The sequence below is a fragment of the Bactrocera dorsalis genome, chromosome 4 (assembly GCF_023373825.1).
Source record: "Bactrocera dorsalis isolate Fly_Bdor chromosome 4, ASM2337382v1, whole genome shotgun sequence".
Classification (NCBI taxonomy): domain Eukaryota; kingdom Metazoa; phylum Arthropoda; class Insecta; order Diptera; family Tephritidae; genus Bactrocera; species Bactrocera dorsalis.
Window position 1 is genome coordinate 32,898,058 of NC_064306.1, and position 23,956 is coordinate 32,922,013.

A 23,956-nucleotide genomic window follows, 5' to 3' on the forward strand; every position below is an offset into this window, starting at 1 on the left:
GCACTTATGCATTTAATATAGTACATGAAATATTGTGATTAGGTTACAACTACTTATTTGCTCCAAGCAGCAGAGCAGCAAGCTGAAGGATAACTGCTCCACGCAGGGTGGAGTGTGAGTTGCATTTGTATGTAAATAGCAGGGAAACTTACACATGCCATAAAGCATACGGGTGTGTGTGTCTTTGCTCTTAAGCATATGCTAAGTTCGTTCAAGCAATTCACTTTTTTGCTGATTTTTTCGCGCATTTTCTTTAAGTCGCTTTTTCTCTCTATTATATCGTTAATGGCAGTCAAGGATATGGAGTTGCCACATGAAATATTACTTGCTTCTAAAATTGTCTTCTAAATTTGCACAATTCTTTTTCCCTACACTCAGCTGCTTATTTGTCGAAATAGCCGTTATCGGACCACTATAAGATATAGTTATGTAAACCGATCCATCAAAATGAAGTCCTTATATGAAGAACTTTTTTATTTGACGAGATATCTTCACGAAATTTAACAAGGATTATTGTCCAAGCTAAAAATATAATCCCCGGAAAAATTGTTCGGATCGGATGACTATAACGTATAGCTGTCATACAAACTGGCCGATCAAAAGTAAGATAAAGGTTATGTGAGGTTAGGCTGCTAGGACAATAAGACACGCATAGACCAGTTTTGCTACTTTGCGATACCACATAGAGTCCAGTTGCTAGGTCCAAGAGGAGTAGTAATCCTTTAGGATACTAGCGCTTGACGCGAGCTTTAACAGACTCTGCGGTCTCACTATCGATACCTTGTCCAGTGTATCATATCGTGGGGACCCCATATGCTTACAGCATAGTGTTACCAATGCGGGACAAATGCAAAAGAGATGCCCCATTGTTTCCCTGGTGCGCTGCTCTAGACATTTCTTGCAGTTTTCTTGATTACCAGACTCTGACCAGTTAGTATTACCATCATGTTCCCACACTCTATCCTATCGAGTGCCAATAGGAATTTTCTGTATCCCCGATCTACCATTTTGAACATGACTTTTACAGTTTTGACCTGGGTGCAAAACTCGTTCCATCGGGTTTTAATTTTCTTTACCATGTTTCTGTCAAGATCGTCGTGCAGACAATGCGTGGGTTTCCCAATGTTGATCACGTTTTTGGATGTTAGCCGCACACCATTCTTGGCAATTTCGTCCACCATTTCATTGCCCTCGATGCTTTTGTAGCCTGGCAGCCAGTAGAAGTGAAGTTGCTTACTTCTGGCAACACTTTCCACTACAGTCCTGCTTCCCACGACACTTTGGGCCGATATGTGTTACGAGATCACTAAAATTAGTAAAAACCATATCTAAAATTTTGACCAGAAACCCATTCAAATTTATTGAATTTATAAGAACGTGGCAACATTCTGCCAGTCTACCCATTATTCAGTCGACTACACAAGTAATAAATTCTTCCTCCTTTACATATGTATGTCTTCCTTAAGCATTTGACTTTTTTGTGCTTCAATTTTTTCTTCCTACCCCATGCTATTTGCACTGCTTGTTGTCTTTGGCAAATTGCGGCAATGGACACGATAATTTAGATGTGCATCTGTGTGGATAAAATGGCCTTTAGCTGCGGTTTGGCCGGCAGCTTTATTCACTGCAACACGCCAGCGTTCCGAAACGGAAGCGAAGTGGGGCAAATGCGTTGTAGAAGTCATAAACGACCGAAAAGTAAAATAAAAAACAGCAACAACAGCAGAAACTAACAAGGCGACAGTAAGCAGTTTGTGTGGCAATATGGCGAGTGTTGTATGGCATATGGCAACTACAGCCTTGTATTGCTGCCTTGCGGACATCTTCACTGTATGTGGGTTTGAACGCTGGTATGTGTTTATATGTGCGTGTGATTATGTGTCCGACATACTATGAGCATCTCGAGAGCTCTTCGCTTTACTTTAGCCGTTCCACAGCGTTTCTTGACTCGCTTGCTGCAATCGCACCGGCATTGTTTCAGACATTAAAATGCAAATTCGATTTGATGCAGCCACTGCCGTTAGTTTCCACTAGACAATATTAAATATACACATATATACGAGTACATCGACTGTCCGCAATCGCCGTTGCATTCAAGCTTTCGAACTGTTAAATTATGTTTTTATTAGATCGGAGAATTTATTTAAAAATTTTTGATTTATACATATAGATACTTGTATGTCTACATATTATTATGAGTGCCATAATAAAGCAAATATATTATATGCATATTAGGTCGGGTCGATTTTTTTATATAAAATCACGCATGTTGGAAATGTTCTACGGATCATTGTGAGTAACTTTGTCTGAGATAATATGTGTCTAAAATCGATTCAGATGCCAGCGATTTTTAAAGCGAAGTTTAAAAAAACTGTATAATCGGTATGTTTCGATATCTCAAAAACTGACGAACAAGTTTTTATGATCCCTAAAAAAATTTTCGTTGAGAATCGCTGGCTCGAAAACGGTTTTAGACCCAAAATTGTTCAGAATGAATCCGGTGAAAATTTTCCGCATACGCGATTTTTCGGTTCGTTTGCTTCCTGTTAATCAACCCGCTCTAATGTATTTAAATATATTTCTATGTGGGTCATGAAATTTGCTCGAAAACATAATGTAGAGATTGCATATAACGGGTGATTTTTTTGAGGTTAGGATTTTCATGCATTAGTATTTGACAGATCACGTGGGATTTCAGACATGGTGTCAAAGAGAAAGATGCTCAGTATGCTTTGACATTTCATCATGAATAGACTTACTAACGAGCAACGCTTGCAAATCATTGAATTTTATTACCAAAATCAGTGTTCGGTTCGAAATGTGTTTCGCGCTTTATTTTGTTCAGCGATGAGGCTCATTTCTGGTTGAATGGCTACGTAAATAAGCAAAATTGCCGCATTTGGGGTGAAGAGCAACCAGAAGCCGTTCAAGAACTGCCCATGCATCCCGAAAAATGCACTGTTTGGTGTGGTTTGTACGCTGGTGGAATCATTGGACCGTATTTTTTCAAAGATGCTGTTGGACGCAACGTTACGGTGAATGGCGATCGCTATCGTTCGATGCTAACAAACTTTTTGTGGCCAAAAATGGAAGAACTGAACTTGGTTGACATGTGGTTTCAACAAGATGGCGCTACATGCCACACAGCTCGCGATTCTATGGCCATTTTGAGGGAAAACTTCGGACAACAATTCATCTCAAGAAATGGACCCGTAAGTTGGCCACCAAGATCATGCGATTTAACGCCTTTAGACTATTTTTTGTGGGGTTACGTCAAGTCTAAAGTCTACAGAAATAAGCCAGCAACTATTCCAGCTTTGGAAGACAACATTTCCGAAGAAATTCGGGCTATTCCGGCCGAAATGCTCGAAAAAGTTGCCCAAAATTGGACTTTCCGAATGGACCACCTAAGACGCAGCCGCGGTCAACATTTAAATGAAATTATCTTCAAAAAGTAAATGTCATGAACCAATCTAACGTTTCAAATAAAGAACCGATGAGATTTTGCAAATTTTATGCGTTTTTTTTTTTAAAAAAGTTATCAAGCTCTTAAAAAATCACCCTTTATTTATAGCTGTTAAAACGATTTAACTATGCTATGCTCTCGGTTGGTTAAACGATTTGCCTGCGAATGGATTGATATGCGTTTATGTGTATGTGTGCAATTTATACACATCATTTACCATCGGCCTTAAGTGTACTATAAATCATTTATTGTCAATATTATCATGAAAATTTCCTAATATATAGCGCAATGTACAATTTTATATTGATTTATATGCTCAATCAGAAAAGCTACGACATATTGGTAGAGAAAACTCAAGAGGCGGTTGATAATAAAAAAACTAGTAAGGATATTCTAAAATTTCGTATTAACATGGAGGTTGCCCTTAAAAAAAAGAATTTACAAAATTTAGGGGGTTCAGCCCGTCTAAAGACTTAAAAATTGTAGAGACGTCGTTACATCCTTAAAAAGTGACTGTTTGTTGTACTCTATGGGCAGAGGAAATCACTGGTCCATATTTCTTGAGCCATCTTGAGGCTGTCACGTGGCGTGGCCTCCTAGACCTCTGATCGTTAAGTTTTGCATGACGCATACCAATTGCTTGTTGTGGAGTCACTACAGACAGCATTGCTAGCGAGAGTTATTTTAGACTTCCTTATAAAGTTTACACTTTCTTTATTTATTGAGTAGCATGGTATTCTTTGCTTTCTGATTGAGTAATATATGGAGCAGTATGAGTTCCAACATGACTTCAAGTGCTGCGGTTGGGCAAATGCGCATTGCTCCTGACGGGCAAGACCTCGTAGCTTCGATAGTTGAAGACGTACCGAAATCAGCGATACTCTTGTGCTCAAGCAGCTGCTCTATAAGTAACAAAAGGCCTCACGATCATAGACACCTGATGATACTTGGCTTACTGAGGATCTACCGGTCAGGCGTCTGCATATTATATAGGTTTAGACAAAGTAGTCTAATGTGAGGCCTAGATATTTGACCTGTTTAGAAACCTCTAACTCCCTGCCACCAAGGTTTAGGGCCCTCAAGTCCGGTATTGGAAAAAAGATGATAGTTCTTTTCGATGAATAAATGTTTAACCCGACCGAATTACAATATTCCTTAGCTAAGCATAACCCCCTTTGAACTATGTTGCAGAGAGAATTCTCAATTCTTCCCCTTGCCATTATAATAATGCAGTCGGCGCACCTTTGACTCCGAATTTCATTGTTTGTGAGCAGCTAAATGGGATCATATACTACGTGGCTCCATAGTAGGGGGAATAGAACTCCAGTCCTTGGGCAACTTCTTGTGGTACCAAGACAAATCTCGCTCTGGAATGTTAGTGGACCCATCAGCTTTGTACTCGGGTACGGTCGGTATATCTTCACCCATCCTTGCGTAGCCAAATATACCTTTCCATCCTTCAAGCGTAGGAGCGATCTCCACTGGCCAGGTGGCCGTCCCTTGTCCTTGCAATGAACTAGCAGCAACCCTGCCTAAAGTATACACTATGGAGTGAGACAGGGTACCCAAATCCCCAGTAGATCTCATCCATGATATACGCAGTAAGTTCATCTAAACCCAAACTCCGCCGATAATAACGAGGCAGCACCATTCGCATGCTTTTTAGGGCCTCCGAATATTTGCGCTTGCCCTCAACCACCGAGAGAGGAATTTGAATGTAGCGTTATCCTCCGACCGTCTATGGCTGGTTTCCCTTCTGCCACTTACAACTCAGAGGTTCGCGTGACGTTATGAGCCCACTCCTACATTTCGCGGTTTGTCCTGTTGAAATCGGTTGTGCAGCCCTTTCGCTACCTTGTCTCTGATTCCCCCTGATACGTTTAGTGGCCGCCGCAGAATTCGCTCCTCTATGTCTCTTTGCAGTAGACGATGGGTTGCTGTTCGTGCTCCTGTTCAAAGAGAGCTTTTCTGAGATGAGACTTACCATACTGGAGCGCTCATGCCTATCTTTTGAGGATCAATAGGACCCCCGGGCATCTAGCTTCTGGTTTGGCGACGTTTTTTCACCCCGTTTCCATTTCTTCTCACGCTCGCCACTGGTCTCGTCTCGTTTGGAGTCGGTCGCCTCCGAGCAGCTGAGTCTCCTTTAAGAAGTTGTTTTGGGTTTCGTGACTTCTGTGATTTTGTAGGTTACAGCGCCGGAGAATTTTGTCTTTTTTAGGCGGGTAAAATGCGAAGATAATTGTTTGAATGGTTCAAAAACGAGAATGTCCGCCGATTTGAAAAACTTTTTTTCGAGGAAACGCGTGTCAAAGTTTCATAGTCGTATTGCGACGGAACTAATCCACGAATCGAAAAAACATTTTACCAACATATTCTAGACAATTTAAGCCCTCGATTTGTACAATAAAAAAATTGTTTTTTTTTTGAAGAAATTTTAAAAGAGGACCCCTTGATTCGGAATGGTCACCGTTACTTCATAAGGTGGCCCGATGTTGGTTAGAAAACAGCCCAATTTACTTCTTGGCTGCAAATCATCCAATATGCACGGTAGTCACATAACAAGGTGGCAGCGCTGGTTAACGAACGCAAGCGGCTCTTGGCAATCCGTCCAAAGAGTGCTATCCAGCACCACTCACACAAGTTGAGGAGGACAGAATGTCGTTCCGCCTGCCAATCGCAGAGGAACTAGGGTACCAAGGCAAGGCGAAAATTGCACTGTGGCACTTTCTTGTCAATATTCTCTCAATTCAATAATGTTTTTGGTACCCTAAAATGCACACATTCAATCTTATTTGAAATAATAGATAACCGTTATACCTCAGAAATTTAATTACTTTATATAGACGGTTAAGGCAATAAATTTCTTCTGGGACGATTTGTGGAATAGCTTTTTTGAGCTTTTTCAAGTACATTGCTAACAGACACCCCAGAGACGATGATGTGACAGACGGTTGTCTTACAACGACAGAATCTCTTGGTCAATATTCAGTTACAGTTACCACATTTTTACATCCCACTAAATCAACATGAAATAGAGTAAAAGCTTTAATTTCCAAATTTCCAAACTCCCCCGACTTGCTTGCATATATTTCTTAATTACTCGGCATTACTTTCAAAATTCAATTTCTATGAAAGGTTCATAAATTCTTGCAAAACACCAATAAAAACAATAGCCTTGCTAAACTCCTCGGAATGTTTACTTTGTCGTTGATGGTCGACCGCACACTGTATAAACAAAACTGACCGAAAACTTGCAGCAAATTCACACATTTTTGTGTGCTCGCACAATGAAGTGCTACGAACGCAAGGAAGGAAAGCAAAATGGGCTGCCGAAATGTTGAAGAACCAAAACAATGGCGAATTAAGTGTTTATGTGCGTCCACATGTACATGTGTGGCGTGTGTGTGAATGTGTGGGAACGAGTGTTGATGAAATTCCTCATTTCGACATAAAAGCAAACTGGCGATGCAATTTTAGATCGCCTCAGCTTATGTACGTTGTGCCAACAATCTTTACATACTCAATTTGATGAAATTTCAAGAAATGACCTCTGCAATTATAAAGGTTCTCTGTATTACAAAATAACGGATGGTCAGGGTGAGCGTAAAGTAGTGAATGTGTCTCTGCCTACAAGGGTAAATACAAAGAGTTCGTAATGAAATTAAGAAATTTCAATTAAGACTAACCCACTCCGAATACAAACTGATACAAAGCGCAGAGCAAAAATTACTGGCCTCATAAAGTCGTTTAAGTCCCGGCAGGAATGCTGAACTCACACTTTTTTGTGGATTTGAATTTACTAAATAATTGCAAATATATAGAAGACTAGGAATATATATAAATTTATGAAAATATATCTTAATGGTTTTGAATAAAACTCCGGACAGCGGTTGATTTTTTCGTAGAGATCGTCTACCGTAGCGAACACACTAGGTTTCGAAAGTCGCTTTAAATTTCCGACTCATCCAAATTGGTAAATATTTTCTACAAAATCACATTTTAGATCTTTGTTACTCTTTTCTGGTGTTCTCTCTACAAGGTTATGCAATCTCACACGATTGATGGTTGTAGTCCTTGCGTTGTTCCAAGGCCTTCTCCATGTTTGTTCTGGTCGGTCGCGATCTTTCCATTTTAGCTAATCGTACAACTTTATTACGAAAATTCACGTTTTGTAAAGATAGTATTTCGCGCGCTTCGCTCAACTTATGGTCAACATAATCGGCCTACTCATCGTACTTTTCGCAACACCATCACCCATCTTGAGGTCCAGCATTCATTACTGAATAATATTCAACCAAATAGACCACGTCCAGCTCGCAATAAAGAAAATATAGGAGACGTAGCTGAAAGTGTACACGAGGGCCATGAAGTGTCGATTCAATGCCGTTCGCAGCAACTCGGACTGACGTATGGTACAACTTGGCGCATGTTACGTCGAGATCTTAAATTGAAAGAGTACAACCTACAACTAGTGTAGGAACTGAAGCCGCTTGACCTTTCCAAGCGACATCACTTCGCTTTATGGGCTCTTGAAAACGTTCCAAGGAGATCCCATGTTTCCAGCCAACTTTTGTTTAGCGATGAGGCCCACTTCTTGCTCATTGGATATGTACTCAAGTAAATTGTCGCATTTGGGACGAAGAGTAACCTAAAAAGATTCAAGAGCTGCCGTTTTATTCAGAAAAAACAACGGTTTTGTTTGGTTTATGGGCCCGTGGAATCATCGGTCAAAATTTCTTTAAAAATGATACCGGTAAGAACGTAACCCCGCGTTGTGACTATTAGATGACTGAAATTGAAGCTCGTGATCTCGGCGACGTTTGGTTTCAACAAAACGGCGCAACTTCCCACTCCTCGCATAATTCAATGGCCACCAAGATCGTGTAAAATCACACCGTTAGACTTTTTCCTGTGAGGATATGCAATGTCTAAAGTCTATGCGGACAATCTCGCTTCGATCCAGGCCTTGGAGCAAAATATCACGCGTGTCATTCGCCAGTTACCATTCGAAGTGCTCGAACGAGTAATCGAAAAGTGGACTTAATGGATGAGCCATCTGAATCGTAGACGCGGCCAACATTTGAAAGAGATAATCTTCAAAAAATAAATGCCAAAAAATGTTCTTTCGAATGATAATAAACATTCCCCATTAAATTTCAAGTTTTTGTGCTTTTCTTTTAAAAAAGTAAAAATGGATCACCCTTTATTATAATATGGCGAAAAAAATTTCCCAAACAAAACAGGCCTAGATAAAAATGTTTCAATACCTTTTACTATTTCCTTAAATGAACTTTTGTACGAGTATGACGACCTACCTACCTACATATATGCAACAAGCAACCCTTCCATCTGCAAAATATTCTTTTTGTTTCTACGTGGGAGTTCAAGCGTTGGAGCCGACTTTTAAGTAGAACAATGAAAAAGGAAAGAGATAATCTTTTGATAGCTTTTGCCAAAAAGCATTTACCAGCATTTCCAAACAAAAGCAAAACAAAGAAAAAATATGCAACAACAAAACAAAAAACTCGATAAAAACAAATGGGCAGTTGGATCGGTTTATCGTTGCAATGCAAATTTCAGCTTCGGTTTTAGCAAATGGAAAATTTAATTTGAATAGTTTTGAACATGTCGCTAAAGGAAAGTTTTAATATAATTGTTTATCCCGTTGTTTTGATATTTTACATATTCACACACTTACATACACATAAACCAAAGTCAAAGCACTCAGCATTGCCGCGGGCTACTGCAGTATTTTTTGTTGTACTGCTGCGTAATGTAATGCAGTAAAAGTATTGGTACAATAATGAAAATAAATTCCTAGCTGAGGCCGAAAATGGATTGTACCGTACAGAGCAGTTCAATTTGGGAGTTTACAATTAAATGTGAAGCATTTTGTTGCCAATGCGGCAAACTGCAAGGATAGAAGAAGAAGAAAGTATGTGCCTCCCGCCTGGCGCTTACTTTTAGATTCTGCACTATACGAGTAGAATAACAGCAGTAGCAACTGCCAAAAAGCCAAATTACAACACTGATTGTAAGCCGGTTGAGTGTAGACATGTAGACAGCAGCTGCAAAACAATTAGTGCAATGCCAAATGCAACTTTCTCTGCTGTGAAAGCTACGAAAGCTCGCAAAGTTACGCTGGATGAGCATTAAAGTAATGCAATGCAGCAACAACTGTAATGTCTATGTAAGCCAATGTAATCACAACAAAAATTTTACTTGGCACTGGCTGCCTCCTCCATATGAATATATTCCTATTTATTATGTTCGTAAAAACAATGAAAATGAGACATTCACGAAGCTATGAGGGCGAATGCCAGTAATTGTTGCATTTTAATTAATTCAAATTTTTTCTAAAGTTTTTAATTAAGCTATTGTACGACTAGATAGTGAAATAACATATACATATGTTTGTGAACAAATTTTCGAAGCAAAATCTTTTTTATATATTCTTTAAGGTGGTATTCTATTCTAGAGGCCCGAATTTCGAGCGTTTTTTGGCAATTGATAACAAAAAAGTATTTTTACCATCCATTCCATGACTATCAAGAGTGACTGTGGAGTCAAGACGCGATTGCGATGACTGGTTGCTGGATGACATACCTCCTACCAGACCGATATGCTTCGCTTCCTTAACCAGTCTAGAGAAAGCAGAACTAGCGGCGCGGCTGCTGAGGCCAATGATGTCAGTTGTAAACTCTTATAACGGGTGATTTTTTTGAGGTTAGGATTTTCATGCATTAGTATTTGACAGATCACGTGGGATTTCAGACATGGTGTCAAAGAGAAAGATGCTCAGTATGCTTTGACATTTCATCATGAATAGACTTACTAACGAGCAACGCTTGCAAATCATTGAATTTTATTACCAAAATCAGTGTTCGGTTCGAAATGTGTTTATCGACAAATTTTGTTCAGCGATGAGGCTCATTTCTGGTTGAATGGCTACGTAAATAAGCAAAATTGCCGCATTTGGGGTGAAGAGCAACCAGAAGCCGTTCAAGAACTGCCCATGCATCCCGAAAAATGCACTGTTTGGTGTGGTTTGTACGCTGGTGGAATCATTGGACCGTATTTTTTCAAAGATGCTGTTGGACGCAACGTTACGGTGAATGGCGATCGCTATCGTTCGATGCTAACAAACTTTTTGTTGCCAAAAATGGAAGAACTGAACTTGGTTGACATGTGGTTTCAACAAGATGGCGCTACATGCCACACAGCTCGCGATTCTATGGCCATTTTGAGGGAAAACTTCGGACAACAATTCATCTCAAGAAATGGACCCGTAAGTTGGCCACCAAGATCATGCGATTTAACGCCTTTAGACTATTTTTTGTGGGGCTACGTCAAGTCTAAAGTCTACAGAAATAAGCCAGCAACTATTCCAGCTTTGGAAGACAACATTTCCGAAGAAATTCGGGCTATTCCGGCCGAAATGCTCGAAAAAGTTGCCCAAAATTGGACTTTCCGAATGGACCACCTAAGACGCAGCCGCGGTCAACATTTAAATGAAGTTATCTTCAAAAAGTAAATGTCATGAACCAATCTAACGTTTCAAATAAAGAACCGATGAGATTTTGCAAATTTTATGCGTTTTTTTTTTTTAAAAAATTATCAAGCTCTTAAAAAATCACCCTATAGAAGATTGTACCTGCTCGATTAAGCTCTGCAGCTCGAATTATTTTCTCTAGGAGTAGACTGAAGAAGTCGCACGATAGGGAGTCGCCTTGTGTGAAACTTCGTTTGGTAACGAACGGCTCAAAGGGGTCCCATCCTGACGAAGCTTTTGGTATTGCCCAACGATAGTTTACACACAGTATTAAATTTGCTGGGATACCAAAATTATACATAGCGGCATAAAAGCAGCTCTTTTTCGTGCTGTAAAATCGTCGGGCATGGATTTTCACGCATTTCGGCCTCTATCTTTATCTGCAAATGCGTCTCGCTTCCCTCTTCAGCTCTTGGTTGGTATATATTCCATCCCGCAGGTGTTGTTGTCGATTGTATTATTATTTTCTTCTAGTTTCTCTCCGCTGCGACACGGCGCTCCTCATCGTACCAGCTTTTCTTTTAACTTTTCCGAAAAGCAATGGTTTCGTTTGCAGCTGTACGTAAGGAGCTTGAAATGCCGTCCCACAGTTCCCTTATATCGAGTTACTGAAGAGTGCTCTCAGAGGTGCAAGTCGAGTAGAAAGTCGTTCGGCTATCTGTAGTGATTGCCGCCTTTTAGCTGCACAGAAGCGAGTGCGTTTCTTGGCTGCAACAAGATAGAGATCCGAGTCAATATTAGGACCCCAGAGGGTACGCACGTCTAAAATACTGGAGGCGTGTCTTCCGTCTATCACAACATGATCGATCTGAGTGGTGGCATCTCGATCCGGACACAGACATGTAAATCGGTGAATTTTCCTATGCTCGATTCTAGTACTATAGATAACCATATTTCTGGCGATGGCGAAGTCGATCAGCCTCAACCCATTTCGGGTTGTTTCAGTGTGGAGGCTGAATTTACCAACGGTTGTGCCAAAGATACCTTCTTTTTCCATCCTGGCGCACGATTTTGACATCGTGGCTGGGCATCTCTCATAAGTGCGCTCCAAGCACTCATAAAAAGCATCTTTGGTCACATCGTCCTTCTCTTCCGTCGGGGCGTGGGCGCAAATAAGCGATATGTTAAAGAACTTCGCTTTGATGCGGATTGTGGCTAGACGTTCATCCACCGTGGTGAATGCCAGTACTCGGCGACGGAGTCTCTCTTCCACCACGAATCTTATACCGAATTTACGCTCCTTTATATGGTACTGTAGAAAAATGTCACAAGGACCTATTCGCCACAGTCTTTGTCCCGTTCATCACATTTTTCTTTACGGTGGTGATGTCAGCCTTTGTTAGCATTAATTAGCATTGGTATATGAATTAGAATTCGAGATTCGAGACATGTACTACAGAACCAAGAATATACCATCTGAGCAAATTTGAAAGAAATACCATGAGAAACTACATTTTCACATATTTTCATACAAATGCTTATAGTCGCCTTCAAAATGGGCTTCTGAGCAAAGTATGCCAACGCTGAAACCTATTCCCATATACCTGGAATGACTTTCAGTGAATTTGGAATCCTTCGACTTCTTCACCAGTTACGATGCGTATGTTAATATACTAAAACCTTCTCAGCTACGCTGTCAGTTATCTCTTTTGCGACCACTTTTTCTAGTGGTAGAAGTCTCGCTTTGACCCGTTTACTACCGAAACATAATCTAAAATATGATGACTCGTTTCATAAACGGCCTAAATGCATAATTTATCTGTCCTTCAATGTCTCAACTAGATATTCACTAATCCATTGAATCAGAATTTTAAATAAATAAGTTGTATGAATTTATAAACCACATAATAAACATAAAAGCGCTACTAAAATTCAGCTTAAACTTCTAAGAGCTATCCATAATATTTTATAACTTAATTTCCTATTTATAGTATATTGTAGAACAACTTGAACATCGTATAAATTCCAATTTCTTTTAAACAACTTTTAATGTGGCTGCCGTCTTAAATCGTCTCAAGTTAATTGCGCTGACCTTTATACTCGCCATTTATGCGTTATTACTCGTCGACAGCGTATTTACATACTATTTAATAGCGTGCAGTAGAACACAACTGCCATAAAATGGATCGGCACGCTCTCATACCGAGCACACAACGTCCAAGGCGAACGAACATAAAAGTCGTTGAATAGGAAATCTGTGTGGACAAGCGGGTGCAAGGTCACACCCAGAACAAGCCATTCGGCTGGTAATGGCCTGTAAAACGAACATAATTTTAATTCCTTTTAAACTTTCCGAGATCCCTCACTCTCGCTTTCACTCTTAGCAATAGCACTTTTCCGCTCCCACTCACTCACTCTCTCTCCTTTCCGGACACTAATTCAATCTTGTTGAGCGAAAATTTATGTTCAAAAGTTTTAAGTAATTCGAATATTTAAAAAATTGCCCAGCAACGGAATTTTGTGCTTATTTAGATAAATAAATAAAAAACATGTAAAAGAGCTCAGTTGAAAAATGAGAGGACTGGAGAAAGTGAGCGCGCTTCTTGGCAAGGCCATAGCAAAATATCGACAATAAATTCAAGATGTTGCTATTGATGGTAATCAGTTGTTGTTGTTGTTTCCAACAACAATGCAAACTTCGAATATTCATGATATTTTAGAAATTTATGCCCCTTTTTTCAAAGGAAATTATAAGTACGCCATCTATAGCCTGTGTATAAGTGTTGTTGTGTTGTAAACCCAAATCGTGCAATTAACAATTTACAGTAAGTAGCTCTTCAACTCGCTTTGGCTTACCTAAGTGTGTGTACTTAAATCAATTAAATTTCAGCGGATTAGAAATGAGAGACCACATTATGCCTGCCGCCATTTTCAAACGATTTGAAGCTGCTAAGTTGGAGAAATTAATATTTTGGAGAGGCGAATTAAGCGTTTCTGGTAATTATTGCTAACAGCGCTTATTTATTGCGCATAATCTCGTATTGAGTATAATTATTTTGATGTAATTACGATTCGGAGTACTTGAGAGAAATAGAATGATAGATTGTGTGTTTCATTTTGGGAACATTGCCGTCGCTAAGTCTACTTAAGTTATCTCAAATATTCAATAGTCGAAAAAGTCTTTTCGTATTTCCAATCAAATTTCAAACAACCAGCAACGTCTCCAATGCACCGTTTTCGAAAGCTTTTTCCTTTACCACCTTCCTTCAGCACCAATTCAAGCCAAAAATAGCTCAGTTGCTTCGAGCGGTCATTCCAGAACGTCCGTAAAGCAAACAAAATTACAATAGATACTAACATCGTGATATAAGTTGATATTATTGTGTGGTGATTCAACTTCAATCTTAAATTCCCATTAGAGCCGGTTACAAGAACTTTGGCTTTATTTGGCCAAAAACTTAGTATGATGCCTTAACCAAATTAAAAGCCTTATTATATGTTTCCTAAGAGTTGTTTAGTGTTAGTTCCACAGTTTAGATCCCTTTACATAAGTGAAGAGTTAGAAAGGTCAAATATCGGATTATGACCAAATATCTGAGAAATGTTTTTGAAAGGTAAATTTTTAAAAATATAAAACATTGTTTCGTTAAATCCTCTACACCAGACTATTAACCTAATAAGTTTTTACTTTCTCTGTTCGTGATATTTATACATATCTTCTCTACAATGAGGTAAACGAGGTTATGGGCTTTTTCAAAATGGTGTTTTATGAGAAGAGGTTAAGGTTCGATTAAGTCTATTTTACCGACAATAAATTCATCTTAAAAAGGTTATGTATTATACAAGGGAAACTTAGCATTGGAAAAGGTGATAAAAAATGATATTTGAACGATTTTTTGATGCAATTTTGGGGATGAAGTACTCAATGAGCGATAAATCTCCGCTTACAAAGATGAAACCACAAAAAAAAAAACGAAAAAAGAGTTGAAAATTAAAGTCTTGGGTATGATTCTTTTGATAGTCAATTAAATATAAGATAAGTTGTAGATTGAAACATGATATTGTTCGTACACTGATCTATAGTCGAAAAAAATTTACACAATGGCGGCGTAAAAGTTGATTTTTTTACCAAAATTTTCATTGTTTTTCGCTTGACATTTGTATTTTGATCAGATGAAAAAATTTCTTGGTTAGGAAGAATATATGTATATACGAATAACATACAGAAAAAATGTTATAGTGATCGGACCATTTGTAGGTTTGTTTCTATGTCTATAAAACTCAAAAGGAAAAGTCAGAACCCCCATAAAGTAACAGGTGATTCAAGTAGAGGTACTTTTTTCAATAGCCCTTTTTGACAGATCACACATAAGTCGTGTCAAGCTCTCATGTTTTTTTGTTCAGTATTGTTTGACATTTCATATTGGAAAGACTTACGCCTGAACAACGTCTACTAATCATTCAACTTGCCTACAAAATTTCACGTTCTGTAAAGATTGTTTTTCTCGTGTAAAAAAGTACTTTTCGTAACACCATTAACCATCTGGAGATCCATCATTCATTATTAGATAATATTCGATCGAATAGACCACCTCCAGAATGCAGTGACGAAAATATAGCAACCTTAGCTAGGAGTATACAAAAAGAGCGCGGAGAGACGATACAAAGCATACAAAATAAAGATTGTATAAGAACGGAAGCCATTCAACCTTCCCAATCATCAATGGCGGCTGTTATCGCCCCGTGATAATCGCCTATTTTGAAGCTTGTGATCTCGGCGACATTTGGTTTCAACAATACCATGCTACTTCCCACATATCGTATCAATCAATGGTTTTATTGAGATAACACTTCGGTGAGCAAATAATTTCACGTTTTGGATCTGTAATCTGATATCACATCGATATCCTTTTTCCTGTGGAAACATGTTAAGCCTAAAGTCTATGCGGACAATTCCGCTTTGATTCAGACTGATTTTGCTATGAAAGTCACAAAGTTGTACTGAATAAAAATTTCACTTCCGCTGCAACAAAATCGGATATTTTTGTACTATTTATATGACATACATATGTATCTCTCTAGGAATACTTTCCGATAATTCTAGAAGCAGGCCACTAAAGGCAAAATTAATTTATACTCACTTGCCAAATTTAAGCTATTTGAAAATGAAGGCCTGCTTTTGGCAGAGAGGCAGATATTTAGCTATTTAGGTAGAGGAACTTGGCAGCTTAACTGTATGCTAACGCCACTTTCCACACGTTTATAAACAAAGCGATGAGCACAATCATGTTGAAAGGAAAAGCGGCGCAGAAAGGGCAAGCCAAAGGTTACGCCAACCATATGGGTACATCTACGCATCAACTTAATTGGGCACGCAAACCGAGACGCAGGCTGCTGCTGCACAAATGAGTAGACTCAGTAAGCAATAGAACACGTGCCGCGGCGAGCAACCACAGCAAAGTGTCCATTCGCCTGCTAAGTGCCAGGTACATTTGCGAAATTGCAAACATTTGGACGGAATAACTGCATGGTTACATATGTATGAAGGGTATGTGTATTTTGTATTGTATATATGTATTTATATACATGTATATATGTATATGTGTGTATAAATTTTCTTATCTATATATAAGTAGCTAAACCGAATACACCGAATTTGTGCTGGTTTTCCATTGCAGAGGCATACTTTTAGGCGTTTAGCATAACATATGGCCCACAGATGCAAAGCAATTCAATAGCCTACGCAAATCAAATGCGTGGATGCGGCTGCTGCTGCCATTGGTTAAGGTTAAACTGTGTGTGTGTGTAGCTGTGGTCGCGTCGAAGTTTTAATGAGGCGCTGACCAGCCTCGGGCTAACGGTACAACGCGCATATCGATTATAAGTAAGCATGCGACGGTTGCCATTTAAAATCGGAAAAGCCAGCCAAATGTGTACGGATTTTAGGCATTGCACAGCTGTTGCGTGGTGTGGGTGAGGGTCGTCTCTTAAGTAATTGCTCAAAACGCTAATTACAAAATTTCAATAGCTGAAGATTTTAATTAGAATAAATTAGAAACAAATATGCTCATTATTATTGCACGAGCGGCCGATTATTTTCCAAATTTCCTAATATTTGTAAGTATATATGTGAGAGTGTGTGTGCGTATTGCTATGTGTGGGCATTGGGTCGCGCTTTTCCGCCTTACTAATGGCGATTTTGTGTGAAATTAATTTGATTTTCATAAGGCGCACTTTCCCCCGCACTTTCAATGCTCAGGCACTGCGGAAGGCACGAAAAAAGTTTGCCTTTCTCTTTTAATAATTTTTTTGTTTTATTTCCTGCGGCCTGCCGCAAGTTCGTGCCATTTGCTGCCGCATTGGCTATCAATGCGGTCACAATCGCTATTGGCGCTTACACACGCAATTATAACTTTGCGGGTTCGCTGTTGTGCTTCGGCTAATTGAAAAAGCGCATTTTTATTCTAAAGTGTTGGAAATTTGTACGCTTTAATTGTTCGTGGCGCTTATTCAGTAGGGGTTGTGGACTACTTTTATAATTTGTTACATTGTTGTTTGCAGCGAGTTAAATTAAGTGTGCTGTTGGAAGTATTACGCTTAAAATGATTAAAAAAGTTGTTTTTTAGACCAACGCATCCTTTTAAATTAGTTTGGAAGTTTTTTTTCAGCGTAACCATTTACAAATTATTGAACCTTCCTTTAATGAAGTTAACAAATTAAATTGGAGAAAATTGCTCCTTTCTTAATTAAACTGGGAAGTATAAATTTCTTTTATGATTCGACATTTTTTATTAATTGTAAATAATTTTAATAAGGTTTAGAAATACGAGTTGTTAATTGTAGTTAAGGGTGTTGTCTAATTTTCGTTTAAATGTCATAATACTTGTATGTCATGAAAAAATAACGAGAAATTTTTTAGGAAATTTACCACAGTAAATTACCGATAAATAACCGACGTGAAGCTAGCGGCACATCTGAAAAAAGTTTCTACTTCAAATTGTGCATATTATAATAGCTACTCGCCAAAATTTCAGAAATTTATCTTGCGCAATTATCTGTTGACAGTCGTTTTTGTGAGTCTATTTCGGTGATTTCCCCAAAATGGAAAAAATTAAATATCGAGCTGTAATTAAATTTTTATTTTTGAAAGGCAATACGCCTTCACAAATCAAAGATGAGTTGGACTCTGTGTATGGTGACTCTGCACCATTGTTTACCACCGTAAAATTTTGGGCAACTGAATTTAAACGTGGTCGCAGGAGCTTGGAAGATGATGAACGTCCTGGGCGTCCAAAAACTGTAACCACTAACGATAACATCGTTAAAGTTCATCAATTGGTACTAGATGACCGCCGGATTAAAGTTAGGGAAATAGCTGAGATTATGAAGATGTCAAAAGAAACTGTTTGTCACATATTAAACCAAGATTTGGGCATGAGAAAGCTGTCCGCGCGTTGGGTGCCGCGTTTGCTACGCTAGACCACAAACGTGCGCGCATGAACATCTCAGCGCTCTGTTGGCTCAGTTTAGAGGCAATAAGACCGAGTTTTGGCGCCGATTGATAACTGTAGACGAAACTTGGATTCATCATTATACGCCCGAAACAAAAAACCAATCTAAACAGTGGATTGAAAAGGGGGAACCAGCCCCAAAAAAACCTAAAGCTGTGTATTCGGCTGGGAAAGTGATGGCGAGTGTTTTTTGGGACAGCCATGGAATTATTTTTATCGACTATCTTGAAAAAGGAAAAACTATAACAGGAGCATACTACGCATCATTATTGGACAAGCTAAAGGAAGAAATTTCGAACAATCGGCCACATTTGCAAAGAAAGAAAGTCTTGTTCCACCAAGACAACGCACCATCTCACACCTCAACAGTCGCCATGGCGAAAATCCACGAATTGCGGTTCGAACTGCTTGACCATCCACCTTATTCACCGGATCTAGCACCAAGCGACTTTTTTTTGTTTCCTCAACTTAAAACTGCGCTCGGCGGCCAGAGATTTTCGTCAAATGAGGAGGCAATCTCTTTCGTGAACTCGTATTTTGCAGACAAAGACGCCAAGTACTATTTGGAAGGGTTGCAGAGATGGGAGCATCGCTGGGAGAAGTGTGTGGAGTTACAAGGAGACTATGTAGAAAAAAAAAAAAAAAAATTTTGAAAAAGTCGCGTGCATCATGGTTAGGTCGGTTATTTATCGGACAGCCCTCGTATATGTATATTTTATCATATATATTTTAACGAATAAAAAGGCTACTGAATTAGCTTAGGTTAGGTTAGATGTCCGATCAAAGTAGTCCTTTGAAAGAAGAACTCCTTTTTTCGAACTATACATTAGCAAAACGCTTAGCAGCCAATACAAAATTGAACAGGCGCTTAAATTCCATACCCGCCAGCTCGGTGGAATGTCTGAAATAATGTGCTACCAAGTGCTTAAATCTTGACCTCCCAAAAGCGGGACAGTCAAACAGTTGAGTTGTTTCCACTTCATCTTCTTCCATAGAGCATGGACGCCAAGAGAAGAATGTATCTTTAAAAGCCCAAAAACTAGGGAGCGGCTAGCCTTACTGAAAGCAAAGAGATCACTAGATCTCTTGCGATCGATCTGAGGCCAAAAGGCTTTAGCCACAGCCCATGTACCGATGCTGACCCATCGCTTACTAAGCTTTCGCGAAGCACAGATATTTAGAAGTAGAACACAAGAGAGTACGGGAACACCGATCCGATCGCATTCGACCGATATAAGTTCTGGGGTGCCTTTTCTTGCTAGTTCATCAGCTTTACAGTTACCTGTGATTTTGCTGTGGCCTGGCGTTCATACCAGTCTTATGTATCACAAAAACACTCGATGCTATTGATAATGAGTTTAAGCATTCCTTAATCAGTTAATGAGTTCGAAGCTAACATTGCTCTGCTATCTCTAAAGGAAGCTGTATTCCGGAGCAGTACTGAATTAAAAAGTAAAAAATTTACGTAAAATTTTTTAATTGAAAGTGTTCTTTTTCGACTTTATGTACTAATTATTATTATAAATTAAAACAAAATTGTACTTGGGACATAAAAGGATAAGTTAGCTCTAAGTTTCGTGAAAGAAACAGAAAACTTGCCTCATTTGAAACGTTCATTTTGCTCCCTTAACCACAATAACATCTGAAAAGTTAAAGAAACAGTGTTGACCTCGGAAAGATGTAAGTAGATGTCAACGCCTCTTTGGTTCGACTCAACAAATTTTTGTTAATGTTTTCAGTATGAAGGATGTTAATGCTACACCTAGTATCAAAAGAACCGAATCTTCTTCGAAAATATGCCGAGTAAAGGTCGCAAAAAGATGCATGACAATTTAGCTGAGAACAAGTGTACGGAAAAAAGGTACTGGCTCCAGAAGATATTTTAAAGTCGATAATTTGTGTAGTTTGCTTTGTCATGCGAATCAAATTTGTTTAGACAGATAGTTTGATGATAAACTATTAGCTTTTAGCTCTCATATGATACCAAACCTCAAAAATTTGCAGCGAAGATATCAACGTTTTTAATTTGTCAAGGTAAATATCAATATTATAATAATTATGGCGTGTACCAAACATGCTTCTATGAGCGAAAAATAGGGACACGTTCTTCATAATTTTAAAATTCTTAATTTATTCTTCAAAATCATCCTTTCAATGTAATCCCCCTTGGTCGCAATAAATTGTGCCAACGTTTTTTCTAATCTGTTACCGGATCATAAACATAGATCCAACCCTCATCTCCAGTAATAATATGTTTCATGACATCCTGGTAGTCGGAAAATATTGTTCCCCAAACGTTAACGCGGCGCCGTTTTTCAAAAAATTGAGTGATTTTGGAACCAATCGTGCTTTCACTACTCTAAGGCACAAATGATCTTTCAAAATGGTTTTCACTGATTTTTGTGATATTCCAACGATTCCAGTAAGATTTCTGACTGTTAATCGTAGATCCTTAAGCACCACATCCTTTAAAATCACTTGCACTTTATAGTATACTTCAGATTATAACAAATTATATCAAGCGTATAACAAATTATTATGTTGAAATTGAAATTAAACAGGTCTTGCTATTTTTTGCTCTCATACATACATACGAGTATGTGTTTTGTTGCTCATACGACATGCTGTACTGTAAGAATGCTGAGTACATTTGATATATGTATAACTTACGTATAACTTAAAAAAAGATTTTATGAGAAAAAGCAAGTTATATTTAATATTGATATTTTGAGTAAGTCTAATTTTGAAATTCGAAAGGAAATATTTGGAGGGCAACTTCACTCTTTATTATGGCTGAATCTGTTGAATAAAACTACTTTTGCCAATACCCAGCCGAACATTCTGCAATGTTATAGTTGTTATCGAGGAGAAATCTTTTTGCATAGAGCTTTTGAATATTCAAATATCTAGTTAGATTATTAGCTTTATCCTTGAACTTCATTTTACGGTTATCCAAAATCCTTTTGTTGTTTTTTTTTTTCAATGTTTTTTTAGTAACAGCTGATTCTGAACGCCCATTGGGTTTATTATTCCTTTTATTGTCAAAGTACACTTTTAGCTCTTCCTGGAATTGATTTGGAAAGTTCGAGCTTATAAGAAGGCATTTTTGATTTATTAACATACTATTTTTAAGATATCTTTTGTTTCACGAAATCAGTTTAAAGATTATCTTTGAAATTTATAAAAAATTATAGGTGCCCAAAAAAATAAGGTGACATTTTAATATAAACTGCGCGCGTCGGAGGATTTGGAGATTTATTTTTTTTTTATGTTGGTAATACCGTCAGTCACATTTATGTCAAATTTCATGTCAAAATATTCATTAGTGTTTGAGATACGTGTCGTTTTGTGAGCTGCTAAAAGAGAGTTTTTCGTTTTTTGCGATGTTGAAATTTGTTGAGCAAAGAATTTGCATTAAATTTTGTTTACGGAATTAATTTTCTGCTGCGGATACGTTGAGGATGGTGCAGAAAGCCTTTGGTGATGAAGCTATGTCTAAAAAAAATGTTTACAAGTGGTACAGTGAGTTCCAAGACGGCCGTGAACGTATCGAAGACGAAGAGATTTGGTGTTAAAAACCCGTCGACTAACAATTAGAGACCTTGCTGATGAAGTTGGCATATCGAAAGGCTCAGCTAATACCATTTTGAAGGATATTTTTGGCCTCAAGCGCGTCAAATCTCGACTGGTACCGAAAACATTGAATTTTTTGGAAAAAAGGCGTCGCGTTGAAATGTGTGAAACGATGCTTTCCGACTACCAGGGTGTCATAAAATGCATTATAACTGGCGATGAGACCTGGATCTATGCTTACGACTCCGAAACAACCGATCAAGCGAATATCGTACCAAAAGAGAGCCGAGACCAAAAAAACGCGCCAAAGTCGCTCAAAAATCGAGGTCATGTTGACTGTTTTCTTCGATTATCGTGGTGTTGTGCATTATGAATTCCTTCCAACCGGTCAAACAGTCAACAAGGAATATTATTTGAATGTTATGCGTCGTTTGCGTAACACTATCCGCCTAAAAAGGCCGGAATTGTGGAAAGACAATTCTTGGTTTTTACACCACGATAATGCACCATCCCATACTGCCCTCGTAATTCGTGATCATTTCGCCAAAATCTCAACCCATATCGTTCCGCAACCACCGTATTCACTTGATCTGGCGCCGTGCGACTTCTGGCTGTTCACCAAGGTCAAAAGACCGCTCCGGGCACATCGTTTTTATACGATAGAGGAGATTCAAGCCGCAGCCATCCCAGAAAGTGACTACAACCAGTGTTTCGAAGATTGGAAAATCCGCCGCCATAAGAGCATTGCATCGGGAGGGGATTACTTTGAAGGGGATGGAATTTATTTGGAAGAATAAATAAAGAATTTTCAAAATAAATACAATGTCACCTTATTTTTTGGGCAAAGTATTTAATATAGATAAATAGGTATATTTTAGGGAAACTAAAAGCTGGCTGAAATATATTGATGAAATACAAAATTGTGATAGGAAAGCACGTAATTACTATATTCTCGAATATTCGTTCAAAAACTTCTTTATTTGACAGTTTATCTTCACGTAATATCTCAGAAATTATTGTTCAATACGTAGCATTTACATTAAGGTGATTCAAAACAATTTTTTTTTCGTTTGGTACTCGGAAAAATAGGTTCCTAGACACCTCTAAGAAAGCCTCTCCAAATATGAGTTCTTAATTGTAACGGGAAGGTCTTCCTACAAACAGTTTTCTATTTTTTCTTATTATCAGATAGAAAAATTTATATCTCGCTTCCAACTACTTGAAAAAATATCTTGTTCCTTAGATTTTGTAGGAAATTGAATGCTCTAAAAAAAGGTCTCCTTATATTCGTCCGTAGTTCATTAATTGCCACTGGCTTGTTGGCATAAACCGTAATCATTTTGTACTGTGCCTGTGGATTTAATTTTTTCCACTAGACCCTCAATTGTTGATCTGACAGGACAATTATGACGACTATAAATTGGACGTAGTGCTTTTAAAGGCGACTCCGAATTTCGTTAGTAAATTTTATTAATTTCGACTCTTTATTGGACCGTATGTCTCTCCAAGATGAAATGGCAAACCTTGAAAAATAGCAGGAAAAAGTATGGCTTTTTCTATTCCTATCGGTCTACTAGCGTCCCTAATGAAAAACCTGTTATATCCGAATAAATTATTCACATCAGACTTTGTGCAGCTACCACACAAGCTAACCAAACAAACTTTTTTCTTCAGAGCAACCGAAATTAACGTTTTTTCCTAATTTAATAATGTTAAAATATAAATTTAATTATTATAGAAAAGGAAAGGAATTAATGTTTATAAAATATATTTAACAAATATTATTACAAATAGACAAACCTTCTTCTTCCACCAAAAATCTAAATATCAATTAATTGCTTCTTTTTTTTTAAATATTCCCAGCGTTTGCTGAAGTCTTGAAATATTCGAGTGTGCAAAGTAATTTATCAA